Source organism: Rhineura floridana, chromosome 3 (genome assembly GCF_030035675.1).
Source record: "Rhineura floridana isolate rRhiFlo1 chromosome 3, rRhiFlo1.hap2, whole genome shotgun sequence".
NCBI classification, from domain to species: Eukaryota; Metazoa; Chordata; class Lepidosauria; order Squamata; family Rhineuridae; genus Rhineura; species Rhineura floridana.
In genome coordinates, this window is record NC_084482.1 from 211,561,554 (window position 1) to 211,574,977 (window position 13,424).

Genomic DNA, 13,424 nt, shown 5'->3' on the forward strand with positions numbered 1-13,424 from the left:
TTGGGTGGTCCTGGGCCAATCACTCTCATTCGGCCTAGCCTACAAAGTTGTACAGATAAGTAAAACAACCACAGATATTCTCTTTGGAACTCTTTGGAGCAAGTGAAGTGAGAAAAATTTGATTTGATTTGGATTCCTGCATTGAGCAGCGGGTTGGACTTGTTGGCCTGATAGGCACCTTCCAATTCTACTATTCTATGATATTCTACTAGGGTGCAAGAAGAGGGCTTGAAACGCTGAAATTTAGGAACTGTGAAAAAATATGGGTAGGAGGGCATGTACACAAACACACACACTCATCTGTGGACAAATTGCGGGAGGGGTGCCTCTGCAGCATCCAAGTCCCTTTTCCTACAAGGGTTCCTCCTCCCCCCTCAAAAAAAAAGAGATAGGAAATCTTGTATTAGTCTAGAAGAAATGGACTTCAAGTGTTGAAATATAGGAAATGTGCAGATATAGGGAAGGCTTTTCTTACTGTCTGAGTCCCTTTCCCTATAACAACATGGTGCTCTCCAGAGCTTGTTGGAATCCCATTCCCATCAGCCCCAATCAGCATGGACAATGGTCACTGCTTATGGAGTGAGAGTCCAGCAATCTGTGGAGTACACCATGATGGCTACCCCAGTCTTAAAACAGTCCTCCTCTCCCCCAAAGAGTAGGATGCACTGCCACCACTCTGCTCCAGGTCTAGGAAAAAGGATGAACTAAGAGGGGAGCTTTGGATGTGTCCTCCCAAAGCCCAAAATGCCAAATGTTGCACCTAGTGGGCTATATTAGAAACTCAAATGGAGCTCAGCTATGCTGTTTTAGCAGTTGGGGAAAACTTTTAGTGAGAAATTCCACTGAATTGGACCATCATTTTAGAAGGGCATAACTAGAGATCTGTGTTCAGATAGAATAGATGGCTGTCATATAAGTTTATCGGGAGAAGATTAAGAATCCCAGTTGAAATAGGTGGCAGTACATCAGAATATTCGGGTGCATTAAATATAGAAATATGGAATTTGAAAACAGATATTACGACCGATACCATGGACCACAAAAAAGACAAATAATTGGGTGTTAGAAGAAATTAAACCAGAACTACCATTAGAAGCTAAAAGGATGAAACTGAGGTTATCATACTTTGGACACATCATGAGAAGACATGATTCACTAGAAAAGACAATAATGCTGGGAAAAACAGAAGGGAGTAGAAAAAGAGGAAGGCCAAAGAAGAGATAGGATTGATTCCAGAAAGGAAGCCACAGACCTGACCTTACAAGATCCGAACACCGTGGTTTATAACAGATGCTACTGGAGGTCGTTGATTCATAGGGTCGCCATAAGTCGTAATCGACTTGAAGGCACATAACAAATTACATGGAGGAACCTTATGATGAAGAACCAGAAATTATAGAATGTGAGGTGAAAGCTGCTCTTAAAATACTTGGAAGAAACAAATCACCAGGAATAGATGATACCAATAGAGTTGCTACAAACTACTGAGACTGAATCTGTCCAAATTTTAACAAACATTTGTCAACAAGTATGGAAAATTAAACAATGGCTCACAGACTGGAAGCGTTCCATATACATCCCAATTCCAAAGAGAGGGGATCCCAGGGAATGCAGTAATTATCGAACTATTGCCTTAATATCCCATGCAAGTAAAGTAATGCTGAAGATTCTACAACAAAGACTCTTCCCATATATGGAGCGAGAAATGCCAGACGTCCAAGCTGGATTTAGAAAGGGAAGAGGCACCAGAGATCACATCTCAAACATACATTGGATAATGGAACGGAGCAAGGAATTTCAGAAGAAAATCACCCTGTGCTTTATAGATTACAGCTTTGATTGTGTAGATCATGAAAAACTATGGAATGCTTTAAAAGAAATGGGGGTGCCACAGCATCTGACTGTCCTGATGCGCATCCTATACACTGGACAAGAGGCTACTGTAAGGACAGAATATGGAGAAATCGATTGGTTCCCAATCAGAAAGGATGTGAGACAGGGGTGTATTTTATCACCCTATTTGTTTAACCTATATGCAGAACATATCATACGGAAAGCAGGATTGGACCAAGATGAAGGAGGTGTGAAAATTGGAGGGAGAAATATAAATAGTTTAAGATATGCAGACGATACCATACTACTAGCAGAAACCAGTAATGATTTGAAACCAATGCTGATGAAAGTTGAAGAGGAAAGCACAAAAGCAGGACTACAACTGAATGTCAAAACGACCAAAATAATGACAACAGAAGATTTATGTACTTTAAAGTTGACAATGAGGACAATTAACTTGTCAAGGATTAGCAATACCTTGGCATAGTCATTAACCAAAATGGAGACAATAGTCAAGAAATCAGAAAGCGGCTAGGACTGGGGAGGGCAGCTAGGAGAGAACTAGAAAAGGTCCTCAAATGCAAAGATGTATCATTGAACAGTAAAGTCAGGATCATTTAAACCACTGTATCCCCAATCTCTATGTATGGATGTGAAAGTTCGAAAGTTACAAAACTGATAGCAGATAAGAGAAAGATCAACTCATTTGAAATGTGGTGTTGGAGGAAAGCTTTGTGCATACCATGGACCACGAAAAAGGTAAATAATTGGGTGTTAGAACTAATTAGAACTGTCACTAGAAGCTAAAATGATGAAACTGAGGTTATCATACTTTGGACACATCATGAGAAGACATGATTCACTAGAAAAGACAATAATGCTGGGAAAAACAGAAGGGAGCAGAAAAAAAGGAAGGCCAAACAAGAGATGGAGTGATTCCAGAAAGGAAGCCACAAACCTGCCCTTACAAGATCTGAACAGGGTGGTTGATGATGCTATTGGAGGTCACTGATTCATAGGGTCGCCATAAGTCGTAATCGACTTGAAGGCACATAACAACAACAACAAAACAAGTTACGTCTGAACAGGGGGCTTTACCAAGACAGGACAAAGTCCCACAAATCCCTCCCATGACTTCGCTATGCAGAGCTCTCTGGTCAGGATTCAGCAAAGCCCACTCCTCTACCGTGAAATTCACAGCCACATCCTCCAAAGACACTGGATCCTAAAAGAGAAACAATACATTTTGTCATCATAGCAAGCAAAAAGATTATCTGCTACCTACGTGGGAAACATAGTTAAGGTGAGGTGGCTGGTCATTGTTCTAAGGACAGAAACCTTCTTAAATGGAATTTACAGCTTTTGTTGAGGATGGCTTTGGGAGACGCAAAGGAGGAAAATTCATTCAGACCCATGGACAGAGAGGCACCCAGGCTGCCCCCAGGCTCTCCCACTTCCGAGTCTTTCCCCTACCTGATATGGGGCGATAGCAAGAGCTTCTCCTCCACCAGAAAGGGGAGATGACTTATTAGGTCTCACTGACATGATTCCATCCCCTGTGAAAAAGAAAATGGGCCCCAAAGCCTGTAATATACAGTATGCTATTCTCAGAGATTAAAATATATAGGTCTAACTGCATGAGGGTCTTATCAGCTGAGTGTGTTTCAGGTATTTATGCACAATTTATGTTTCAGTTGTGTGATAAAATATCTCATTTGAGCTCTAGGCCAGAAATCAAACGATGATTCCCATGTAAAACAATCATGATGTAAGTAGGAGCATTTCTGAGCTGTGGAAAAGGCTGGAGACAAGAGTGGAAAATGGAAATGGACTTCCTTCCAGTTGTTTCCAACTTATGGTGGCCCTATGAATAGGAGGTTTACGATTGCCTTCCTCTGGGCCTGAGAGGGAGTGACTGGCCCATGGTCACCCAGTGAGCTTCAAGGCATTGTGGGGACTTGAACCCTGGTCTCCCAGGCCATAGTCCAACACCTTAACCACTACACATTGGCTCTCGGAGACAAGAGTAAAGGAGTCAAAATAAACAGAGAAAGATATGACCCATACATCCTTACCCAGAAGCCTCTTCCTGGTGTCCGATGGAGTCCTCTCTGCCTCAGGGAAATCAGTTCCTATTTCTGCACACAGACCCTTTTCCTGAAACAGCATAATAAGCACTCAAAATCATCACTAATTATGACAGTAGAATGGTGAGATCTGAAAAGGGGGAACAGATTGATATTAATCTGAGGAGACAACTACACAATAAGGTGGGAGTTATCTACTTGATTATAAATATACATGCATTCATTTCAATAAAGCTATCTGGTTGGTTGGAAATATTTCAAGAGGGAAGAAACTGTTATGTTACATAGGGAAAAACCTGGAGGATTGGTTGATTTCTGTCACATGCTGTAATTGTACTCTATAAAGTATCTGTGCACACTACATTTCTTTACAGTTCCTTCCAGACTTTCTGGGGGCTGTCCCTGCCTATGCTTGTATACTTAATAAAGGCCTACCTTTTTGCTTTAAGCCTGTGTCTTTAATTTACTGAAAGGACCCCGAGCAAAGATCCCACAGGAGAAAATAAAAATGTCTCCATCAAGAGGACTGACAGAGGCAAAACCCAGAGGAGTATCTGATATAGAAAAGGAAGGATAGATGCAAACCCCTTAGAGATACTTGCTATCGGGGTAGCCAACATGGTGCCCTTCAGATGGAAATGGACTCCAGTCTGCATCAGCCCCAGCCAATATGAGGAAGGGTCAGGGATGATGGAAGTTTTACTTCAGCAATATCTGGAGGGCACCACATTGGCAGTCCCTGGTCTGCATGAAGCCCTCTCACCTGCTGCTCTGCCTGCTTCTCGTCCTCTGCCCAGCTCAGGAGGAAACCTTCTGCCAGGGCCACAGCCTGGGAACTCCTCTCAGCCCCACATTCCCTCACCCAGCTCTCCATCTCTGGGGGCAGGACAGCCAGGAACTGCTCCAGGATCACCAGGTCCAGGATCTGGTTCTTTGAGTGTCGCTCTGGCTTCAGCCACTCACGGCAAAGAAGGTGGAGTCGGCTGCAAGCCTCTCGGGGCCCCTCAGCTGCCTGGAAGCGGAAACACCGGAACTGCTGGCGCTGCACATCTGAGCTGAGAGGGTTCTCCCCCAAGATCTTCTGCACGTTTCCCCCCAAAAATTCGTCCCCATGGGTCTCAGTCTTGATGGCATCAGGGCCAAGTCCTGCTTCAGGGGTAGCTGGGTCTTGCTGTTCCATATTTGATCTCTTTGCCTTTCACGGAGTCCTCATCCCTTCTCTGCTTCTGGGAATGGTTTTCAGCATTCTGAGGACATGTTCAGAAGGAGCGAAGTTCATAGAATGAGCGAAGCCAAATAGGGATCACTATGCCCAGGCCGAAGGCTTGCAGAGTAGGAAATGTGCTGGCTAAGAGTAGTCAAATATGAGGATTATTGTTTCTACCATATAACCTTTGATAAAAACCCAGTGATGGGGCCTACGTCTTCCTTTGAAGATGGATCCCTGGATGGCTGACACATCTCTGACAGCAGCTCCAAAGGGTCCCAGGGACCAGCATCATCCTCATTACCCCCTTATTCTTAATTAAAAACAAGCTAAAGGGGAGACCCTTTCAGAAGACAGGCTGTAGCTCAGTGGTAGAGCAGCTGCTTTGTACACACAACGTCCCACTTTGAATCTCCAGGTAGGGCTGGGAAAGACTCCCTGCCTGTAATCCTGGAGAGACTCTGCCAGTCAGTGCGGACAATACTGAGCTAGATGGGACAATTGTCTAATTCAATATAAGATCCTATACTCCCTAACTTATCTCTGAACTTTTACAAGCCTCTCCTGGAATATAGAATGTTGGTTTAATTGTGAATGAAATACGTTATTCCTTTCATCTCTTGATAGATTTGCTTATCTTTAGAACTGTCCCCCTTCAGAGTTAAACGTGAGCTATACTGTTGCATATTAAATTAAATTGGAACGCTGCAGTTCCTGGAGTTTATGACCTGGTTGTGATAAGGAAATGGAAAGATCTTTGAGTATAATGTGGTGGAAGAAAGCAACGAATCTACATTTTTGGGATTGTCATCATAAATTAAGGAAGAACTGACTTTACCTTCACCTCAGCAGGCATTGAGTGATGGGATATGGATGTGGGTGGGGGCTGCCCTGTCCTGTAGGCTCTCTTCACCTATTTACCCTTTTAGTAAAACACGGTTGTTTACTTTCAGTCGGGGTCTTCCGAGTTTGATTCCTTTCATGAAAAGATTGCCAATTTTCAGTAGCACTTTCTATTCACACTTAAAGGTCCCTTCTGTATCCCAGGGGTTACTTGCCTGGATGGGCACATGTGTGATAACACCAGTCAGTGTGTGAATAATGGGGGCATTGATAGGCATACTTTCAATTGCCCCTGAATTCAAAGTGGTGCCCTGGCCTTGCTGGGGAGGGAGATGTAGCTCTCCTCCCTGATTTGGATGGATCAGCTGAACAGGCCTCCTGTGCGCCCTGCTCTGTGAAAACCTTTCCACCAAATGTGTAAAGGCAGAGGATGCTCACAAGATTTCAGAGGGGGCCACCCATGCAGGGCTTGGGTATATACCACCAAGTGAGAATGAAGGGGACTTTGAACAGAAGAGCTTTTGCTCAGAGGGATACAGCCCCCCCCCGAAATCCCTTCCTGTCTAGCCATCAAATTGAAGTCATTTAACACACTAAGCCTGGTATACTGCTTCTGCATAAGGAAGCTCCACTTTCCACTCATTGTACCAAGGCCCTGCCTATCTTTTTTCTTCCGTTTTATTAGCTTTGTGTCTCTGTTATTATGGCGGATGTTCTCACGGGGGATCCTGAAGGGTCACAGAACAGAGGCCACCTCCTTACGGGCTCTCCAGCCGCTCCTCTGCCTTCACCGGGTGGGGCTCCAATCTGGGGTCTCCCGCCCCCTCCTTGCTCCCCCGCCCTGCAGCTCCTCCCCTCAGCCCTGGGACTCCCCTTCGCCCAAATGCACAGCAGGGACAAGGGGCTTACCAGACCCCAGAAGGCGCCACCGACGCTGCAGCGCTGCTGCTGATTCTGGCGTTTAATGACGAATCCAACTGCGCTCTTGACCAGGGAGCCACTTTCCTCCAAGGGAACAGCCCGGCAGGAAGTGACCTCAGAGGGAGAGGAGCCGCATTTTCTTTGAAGCCTCCCGCACCTCCTCCTCCTCTTTCCTTTCTAGGAATCTGGTTTCGTTTATTTTAACCCTTACGAAGTCAAGCCTCCTGATGATCTCTCAGAGCGGGAGCCAAGAAGGAAAGAGGCGTTGCGCAGAACGGAGGAAGACACGGAGCTCCTGCCCTGTACCGAGTCAGAGCATGGGGGTCGATCTAGCTCAGTGGGATCTGCACTGACTGGCAGCAGCTCTCCAGCGTTTCAGGCAGGGAGTCTGTCCTTGGAGATTGAACCTGGGACCTCCTGCATGCAAAGCAGCTGCTCTCCCTACCGAGCTGTGGCTCCTTCCTGGGGGTTTGGACCCTCCTGGGGGTTCAAGACAAATATATAGATCATAGAAATATGGGGAGGGTGGCAGACAAGGCTCCCAAACTGGTTTGGCTTGCGTGAGAAGGGAAGATGTGATGATATATGTTGCTGTATCTGGAAGATGAATGGAACCGGAAAGCCAAGTCAGTTCGGCTACTTTTGTCACTTAGAGAAGGTTAAACTCAGTTTAACAGAAAGAAAGAAAAAACGCCTCCACTGGAGTGCAAGAGACTCCTGCCCAGCGTATGGCTTTGCTATAAAGTCTAAAATGATGCTCTGAAAGCCTGAGACACTATACAGCATGCCTTGTATTGAGGGATGACCTTGTCCTGAAGTCTCAATGGGATGCAATGAAGGTCCTGTGAATGGGAATTAAGAGGAGGAAGGGAACTCGAAACCCATCTGCTTACTTTGTACACTGAGCCGCGCAATGCCAAACACCTAGCCATCAACATGTAAGGACTAGCAAGACCCAAAGTGTAAAAAGGTTCCATATTGAACTCAAAATTGAAAAGGTCTAGAAGTTGAAAGATTCCCATTTCTTAAATTAGACTTACATTACACAGCCCAAATTAAGAAACAGCAGGACAATCTGTTTCAAGTATTGTTGTCTTTTCCAATCTCCCCTGTTAATTTTCTCAGCTGTCCTTGGGAGGAATGATAACAATTCTCTCTTGAAGAATTAAGTCCTTGTTGTGCTTCTCTAGTCGATAAGAATACTTTTCTATACAGAGATGCTTTTAGATGGTGATTTCATAGCTGTAAGTACAATACACTATTAACCATCTAGCATCCTTATGCTGCAAATGTATAACTAATTATAGCACGTACCACAATTAAATATTTCGCACATATATCTCCCTTGCACTCATCTCAGGGAACAACAATATAAACTCATCTTCAGAAAGACCAAGATATATAATAAATAAGAGAATACTTTTACGGGTGATTATCATCATTAATTTCATTAATTTCAAAAAGATGTTATACTGTATATGTGTGTAAGTAAGTGCACTGCCTTCCAGTCGATTCCAACTTATGGCGACCCTATGAAGAGGGTTTTCATGAGGCTGAGAGGCAGTGACTGGCCCAATGTCACCCTGTGAGCTTCATGGCTACGTGGGGATTCAAACCCTGGTCTCCCAGGTCCTAGTCCAACACTCTAACCACTACACCACACTGGCTTATCCTGTACTGTATGTAGGATAAGCTAAACTTGTCAGTGAGTCCATTTAAATCAAAAATCTAAAATGTAACACAATATGCAGATTTTGGCCTTTGTCACAAGACATATGGATCAATTCTCTAGTGAAATATTTTACCTCTTCTGGAGTATATAATCTATAAATTGCGTAGTTGATGGTGTTGGTACAAATATAACATACATCAATAGATTGACACTTAGTGAAACTGTTCAATCGGAATTTCCTTCCATCTTTAGGATGAACGTGCTGTTTTATCTGTAATGCTTGTGAGCAGCATGAACATTTGCCACGTTTCAAATCTCCCCTAGAGATGGATCTAATCCTGTAACTACGTAAATCAGAATGGACCACCTTCCCTTGAATAATGGCTGCTCTGCATTGCACTATAAGTGGAATTCTTCATGACTCCCTGGTCTATAGCTGTTGCAAATCAGGAGACCTCCCAAAGCCTCTTTGCAAAGTTTTCACTTTTCCCTTCGGGTGAGGGGCTTTGTTAACATTCACTAACACTTACTGTGTAGTAGCGTTTGCAGAAAATAACATCTGGGCGCTACAGGCACTCAGACAAACCCAGCACAGTGTGATGGGATAGCCTAAATAATGGCTTAAAATGTGCAAAGAGTGTGCTAAAATCATTTACATAAGCTTAGAATGGCTTCGCTTGTAGTTTAGTAGTGCACAGAGGAAAAAAGGTCTCTTCTGAAAATGGGTTTCTTAAACCCTCCCTTCTAGACAAAGCATTGTTTTCTTATAAAGCAGAGTACGGTACAAGATACAGTGTCTGAGCAGACAGCCAATATGTTACATTAACATTTGGATTGCGGTCTCCATCTATTTACCCTTTTAATACAACAGTTATTTTCAGTTGGGTTCTGCTGAAGTTGGTTCCTTTGATTCAAAGGTTGCCACTTTTCAAGTAGCGCTTTCCATTCAATGTTGAAAGATCCCTTCTGCATCCCAGGAGTTGCCAGCCTGGATGGTCCCGTGTGTCAGCCAGGAGGAGTGATGACACGTTGCAAAGTGTTAACATTTGGCTTGGGGGGGAAGGGGTTTGTTAACATTCACTAACACTTACTGGGAACAGCTGCAGCATGAGGGGACTGAGGAAGACCTGCCCTGGGAGTGAGTATCTGGCATCTGGGTGCTTGCTACGAGCTCCTTTGGGCTGCTGTCTGTCGAGACAGCTGAAGTTCCTGGTAAGTGCTGCAAGGACTGGGACCCCCTGCCTGCCCCTTGCTCCACAGAGAGGCTGCAGTTAATCTCGCAGCCCCTTGCAACAGCTGCTGGCTGGGCCAGGAGGCATAAAAGCCCAGCTGCCCTTGGGCGGCGGGTCTGCCCCTGGCGGGGTTGCCACCAAAGGGGTGACACCAAAGAGGATTGCCCCTTGGGGAGTTGCCCCTTGGGGAGTCCCGAGGGCGAGGGTGCTACTCCCCTTCTATTACTTTTTGTTTTTTTATTATTATTATTTCTTAATTTGTTTTCTGTTAAACCAGTCTAAAGGAGATTAGTGGTGGGGAGGGCGTGTGGTGCATGTGTAGTTCCTGCACAGGGTGGGAGCCTGTGCAGTGAACTGCACGATAGGAGAAAGTCGCCAGATGCCTTCAGAGTGAGAGTGTGTAATTGGCAGAAGGCTGGCCCTCCCTGGGTGTGAGACAGGAGGGGGAGTAGATGGGCCCTGTGTGAGTAAGTTTGAATGGGTGGGACTGTTCCCACTTCTTGCAGAGGCCTACTGGGATAATTCGCTCCGGTAGGCTTTGTTGGTGGGCTCGTGTTGGGCCCATAATAGGTATTTAGGAGGAGTCTTGGCATGGAGGAACATGGGTGATGCCACCCCAATTTCAGTGATTACCCGCAGAGGGAAATATAGCCATGGGGATGTGGTGAATTACCATACAAGGTGAAGGCAGGGCTATCTGCGCCTTGTTCCTTGCTGCCACTCCTCTGATGGTTTGGTTCCTCGTTGCTCATCTGCTGTGCCCACTGGCCTGTGTGTGTTGTTGTTTAATGCCAGATCGGTACATAAGAAGAACACTCTAATCCATTACTTGATTGTGGATGAATGTGCCAGTTTGGTGTATATTACCGAGACCTGGGTGAGTGAGCTTGGAGGAGTTGATCTAACCCAACTTTGCCCACCTGGATACTCGCTGCAGCACCAGCACAGGCTGCAGGGACGGGGGTGTTGGATGTTGTATCTGGTGCAAGCAGATGCCCAGGATGCAGAACAGTATAGTGACAGGCTAGATGCCAGTTGAAGCAATGAGCCGGACAAGCAATAAGTTTTAAGAGTCACTTTACTGACAATATATCAGAAGCTCTCTCTGTACAAACTCCTCGACCCCCACACTCACAAGTGTCTGCTGGCCCTCTATATAGATAAGGCCAGCTGCCCGAGCCTAGGTTGCATGGCAACGTGTCCTTGAAGATGGCTCGAGCTCTGCCAACTTTCGCTTCTAAGTCACGTAGCTCACTTGTGGAAATTTAACCTCTGCTTTCTCGGTTTAATAGCCAACAATCCCCCACCTTAAATTTCCACATTCAGCCAGTTACATTTCTCTTCCATTTACATGTGTTACATTTTACATCATTTGGTTTTATTCTTCTGATACATTTCCTTTTATTTCAGTTTACATCACTTTCATTTGTAATACAGTTACTCCATTGCAATCTCAGCATCATTTTCATTATATTTCATTACTCTTCATGATTTCCATCATCCCACTTTTTCCAGTTACTGAAGTCTATATGTTTAATGGAATTTATTTTAAATCTAACAGATGGAATACCTTTTGTTGTTCTCTCTGATCTGCGTGGTTGTATTTCTGCCTTAGTGTCTGTGTCTGGCGATTCCTGTTTCTCTCTCAGAGCTAGAACTTGATTCACTACTGCTGCCTGTTTCTTCTTGTTTTATTGGTACTGTGTCTGCCTGTTCTTGTTCATTACTACCTTCAGTGTTTCCCAACTCCACATATGTTTTCTCTTCCCAATCCTGCTCTATTGCTTGCACGCTTCTGCTTAACACTACAGACCTTTGTTTTGGCAGCCATATTCTGTAATACGTGTTTTCAAATCCCAGCATGTACCCTTTGTCTGCTCTCCTTTGCAGCTTCCCTGTCCTTTTATTTTTGGGAACATGTACCCAGCATTCTGCTCCAAACCTAATCAAATGGTTTAATCTGGGTTTTCTGTCATACAATTTCTGATAAGGAGACATTCCAGTGGCCTTATGGAATATTCTGTTTTGAATGTAAGCTGAATACAGAACACACTCTCCCCAGAAACCTTGTGTTAAAGAGGAGTCACATAGCATTGATCTTATTGAGTCCTGAAGCAACCTGTTCCAGCGTTCAGCTAACCCGTTCTGATGAGGACTATAAGGGGCTGTTAACTGCTGTTTTATTCCTCTTTTATCCAAGTATTCAGTAAAAGAGTGTCCTAAGAACTCTCCTCCTTGATCTGATCTTATTCTCTGTATTTTGACACCAAACTGCACTTCAATTTTTGTAATAAATCTTTTCAGTTTCTCTGCAGTTTCACTTTTAGCTTTTAGTAAATAAACAGTGCAGAATTTTGAAAAATCATCAACTATTGTCAGGAAATATCTTGCACCCCCCTGAGTAGGTTGAAATGGCCCCACTAAGTCCACGTGTATTAATTGATACGGTGCATTTGTACTGGGCATGGCTTCTTTGTTCTTTGCAGCCACAACTGCCCTAGTTTGTTTACACACGTGGCAGTCTACATATTTTTCACAGTTTCTCAATGTCACATCATTACTGTTCTCTGTTGTTTTCACCACATTTTCATATCCTATATGGCCTAGTTTTCTGTGCCATAAATGAACACAATTATTATGGGGTTTCTTATTAGCACACATGAGTACATGATTTGTTTGTTTCATGTGTAAGAAGAACAATGAGTTCCTCACTATTCCTTTCATGAATATTTTTTCTCCTCTCATTACATGCACTGAACCCCTTTTGAACATTACTGTGAACCCCATTTCATTGAGTTTCGACACAGCCATAATGTTACATTCGATATCAGGAACAAACAGCACATCTGTCATAATGGTATTGAAACCTGCTAATTTCACTGTACCCATACTCTTGATAAGTTTCTTAGTTCCATCAGCCATTATTACATGATCCTCTACGTCACAAAATGTATGAAACATGGATTTATCTTTGATTATACTATTTGTTGCCCCACTGTCAATTGCCCATAAATCTTTACAGTTATTTCCCTGCTCATTGTTAATACATTGCTTATTCTTACTAGCATAGATCACCTGTACACATGGTTTTCTTCCTCTTTCTCTTCTTCTTGCTTCACAATTCCTTTGAAGATGTTGCTTGGAACCACAAAAATAACATGCCTTTTGTCCATACAGTCTCTCTTGTGCTGCTTTGTTGTTCTGCTTTTCCACGTTGTGTTTAGACTCAGTCTTTTCCTGCTTTGCCATTTCTTGCCTCCTTTGAAATTCTTGTAAAAGTTTGCCTTCTATATAATCCATATTGAGATTGGCATCGTCCATTGCTTCCAAAGAGCTCACCAGACTATCATAACTTGAATCTAGTGAAGCTAATGTGATATACACTTTTTGCGTTTGAGAATGTTCAATTTCACGTTCTGACAACTCAATAAACAGTCTGTTTATTTCCAACAAATGCTCTGACATGGTTGTATCTCCAGATAAGCGCATCTGATACAATCTTCTGGCAAGATATATTTTAGAACTGGCAGTCTTTTTCACATGAATATTTCTTAAAGTTTCCCAGGTTTCCTTTGCCGTTGTTGCATCACGCACGTGCAGTAGTTGAGAATCATCAATAGCAAGAACAA

At 43.8% G+C, this 13,424-nt stretch overlaps 1 protein-coding gene and 1 pseudogene across 1 annotated transcript in view; both read right to left on the minus strand.

Moving 5' to 3' along the window:
- LOC133381454 (uncharacterized) overlaps window positions 1–13,424 on the minus strand; it is an 86,846-nt gene that overhangs the window by 58,286 nt on the left and 15,136 nt on the right. The window lies entirely within an intron of this gene.
- The window catches only part of LOC133381475 (zinc finger protein 208-like), a 41,985-nt pseudogene that overhangs the window by 2,626 nt on the left and 25,935 nt on the right, over window positions 1–13,424 (minus strand).